The sequence below is a fragment of the Mesoplodon densirostris genome, chromosome 19 (assembly GCF_025265405.1).
Source record: "Mesoplodon densirostris isolate mMesDen1 chromosome 19, mMesDen1 primary haplotype, whole genome shotgun sequence".
Classification (NCBI taxonomy): Eukaryota; Metazoa; Chordata; class Mammalia; order Artiodactyla; family Ziphiidae; genus Mesoplodon; species Mesoplodon densirostris.
Window position 1 is genome coordinate 19260407 of NC_082679.1, and position 3323 is coordinate 19263729.

At 35.5% G+C, this 3323-nt stretch overlaps 1 non-coding gene across 1 annotated transcript; it reads left to right on the forward strand.

Moving 5' to 3' along the window:
• Positions 1–231: 231 nt before the first annotated feature.
• On the forward strand, positions 232–336 carry LOC132481052 (U6 spliceosomal RNA). The gene has a single exon (XR_009530757.1). It is a non-coding gene; the product is annotated as a U6 spliceosomal RNA (small nuclear RNA).
• Positions 337–3323: the final 2987 nt, after the last annotated feature.

Here is a 3323-nt window from a genome sequence, read left to right on the forward strand (position 1 = left end):
CAGAGACATTGTGATATAAGCTGTTGTTTTAAGTTGCTAAGTTTTGGGGCAATTTGTTATACAGCAATGGATGACTAACACACTTTACCTGTCTACCATTTTTGGACATGTTCCCTCCTTTTATTTGCTGTCATAAATAATGCTGTACTAAATAGCCTTGGGCATACAACTTCATTTTCAGGAATGAATTTCCGTAAGTGAAAATAATGAGTCAAAACACATGAGCAGTATGCACTCTGATAGTGCATATAATAAAATTTTGGAATGATACAGAGAAGATTAATATGGCCACTACTTAAGGATGATAAACAAAGTCATGAAGTGTTCCATATTCTTTTTACAAATGATTAAAAGCAGTTCAATGAAGGAAGGATAGCCTTTTCAACAAATGGTGCTGGAATGAGGGGTCATCTATAGGCAAGAAAATGAAACTCAAACTAAACTTCACACCTTATACAAAAATTAGCTCAAAATTGATTATGGACATAAAACTTTAAAACCTTTAGGAAAAATAGAAAATAAAAATACTTTGGCGTCTAGGGCTAGGCAAAGAGTCCTTAGATTTGACACCAAAAGCACAATTTATAAAAGAAAAATTTGATAAATTGGACCTCATCAAAGTTAAAAACTCTTCCTCTGTGAAAGTCCAGGTGAAGAAGAAAGAAAGAAAACTAACAAACTGTGTGGAAATATTTGCAAACAACATAGCCAACAAAGGAGTAGTATCTCGAGTATATAAAGAACATGCAAAACTCAATAGTTAAGCAAAACAAACACTCAAATTAGAAAATATGCAAAAGACACAGACTTTTCAATGAAAATGATATGCAGATGGAAGATAAGCATATGAAATGATGTTTAATATTAAGAGCCAGCAGGGAAATGTAAATTAAAACCATAATGAGATATCACTGCGTACAGATCAGAATGGTGACAATAAAAAATAGTGACATTACCAAATGCTAGCAAGGATGTAGAGAAACTGGATCACTATTATTTTGTTGATGGGAATGTAAGATGGTATAGCCATTCTTGAAAACAGTTTGGCAGTTTCTTATAAAACTAAACATGAAATTGCCATAGGAACCCCAAATTGTACTCTTGGGTATTTATCCCAGAGAAATTAAAACTATGTGCACATAAGCACCTGCATGTGAATGCTTGTAGTGGCTTTATTCATAATAGTCCCAAACTAGAACAGCTGAGATGTCTTCAGCAGGTGGATGGTTTAATTGAATATTAAACAAGAAATACAAGAAATATTACTCAGCAATGAAAATAAGAAAACTATTGATACATGCAGTCATTTGGATGGATCTTCAGGGAATCATCTGAGTGAAGAAAAAATCCAATCTCCAAATGTTACATACTACATATTTTATATATTGTTCTTCAAATGACAAAATGTTATAAATGCAGTAGTTAGGGACAAGAGATGGAGAATGAGAGGCAGGAGAGTATGATTGTAAAAGTGCAGTATGAGAAATTCTTGTGATGATGGAAGGTCCTGTATCTTGACTGTGGTGGTAGATATGTGAACCTATACACGTGATTAAATTGTATAGAACTGAATATACATAATACACAAATGAGTACAAGTAAAATTGGGGACATCTGAATGATATGTGGACTGTATCAATGTCATGGTCTTGGTTGTGATATTATACTATAGTTTTGCAAGATGTTACCACTAGTGAAAACTAGGAAGAGGTACATGGGATCTCTCTGTATCATTCTTTTCAACTGAATGCAAATCTATAATAATCTCAGTAAAATTTCAATTTTAAAATAGAGTGAGCATTTTTATAATTTTAAATATATTGACAAATTTTACACCAAGAAAGCACACTAATTCATAATTATACTCACCAGATAAATGAGCTAGTAACCAGCACTCTCACTATTAAATGGCTCTATCAACTCTTTGCCCTGGCCAGTAGGACAGGAAATTCTATACAACCAACATTAAGTGGGATAAAAAGAGTTGTTTTATTCTAATAAAAATTCACTTCACCAGGAATATAAAAGATTACATATTTCTTATATAATTAATTAGTTCTTAATTCCTTGTACAACACAGCACAGACATATATCAAGTAAAAGCCCATGAAAATAACATGACATTCTCCTCTCAGAAATTAACTGATCAGGCAGATGATAACAGTAGAGAAAACTTTAAAACACTACCAACACGGTTGATTCTATATCCAAATCTAATCTACATATACTTGTAATTGTATATTTGTGTCAAACAAAAATATACACTTTTCAAATATCCATGGTATACTGAGAATTAAACACAACCTATGGCTTTAAAAAAATCTAAAGACTAGAAATTATTCAAGCCAAATTGTTAGACCAAAATATAGTAAAAGTAGAAAAAAAGAAAATGTTAGACAAAAAAATTCACTCTAATTGAAATTTAAAAAGGTCTTTCTAAATATCGTGTACTAAAGAGGGAATCAAAGCTGAACCTGTACATCATTTATAAACATTAAGTGTTAGAAATAAATGATTGAATCATTCAATTAAAGAGACTAGAAAATGAAAACAAAACAAAACAAAGCAAGACAACTCTGATGGATGCAAAAATGACCACAAATTCCTCCTGTCCTGGCACCTAAGCTCTTAGGTGGTGTCCTTTCATAATGACTCTAGTCTTGGTCATGGCACTTGAGTTTAGCCAACAGGACAGTGGAAAACACACTACAGGCAGAGACTTGAAACATACATTAGGCCTCACTCTCTTGCTGTGATCACCATGTGAGGAAGCCAGGGCTGGGCTGCTGCAAGATGAGTACCATGTGGCCCAGTCACCCTTGTCACCCTGGCCAACAGCCTGCCAGCTGTCAGAAGTCTGACCAAGGACACCTTAGAACTTCCAGCCACCAGCCGACTCACCAGCTGACCACAGATGCATGAGTGAGCCAAGCAGTGGTTAGCTGAGCCAGCCTGAACTGGAAGAACCACCCAGCCAACCCATAGAAGCACGAGCTACATGAAACATGGTTGTTTTTAAGCCACTAAGTTTTGGTGCTGTGGCTTGTTACACAGCAAAAACCATGGACTAAAAATATAAGGTTGAGAAAAAGCGGCAGTTCTCACACGAAGTCTCAAGTCATGTCACTGCTCTTCCATCATCCCTGCTAATGAAATAATGCACTAGGCAAATGGTCTTTAAAGGTATGTATGGGGCTATGGGATTGTAAGGTGCCCAGAGTCAGGCTGAGAGCAGGGAACACCCCCCTAGACTGAGGTCTGCTTAGAAGCATGCCTCTTCTCTCTGTCGTAAGGGATAACATTCGCTCTGGTGGCTTCCATGT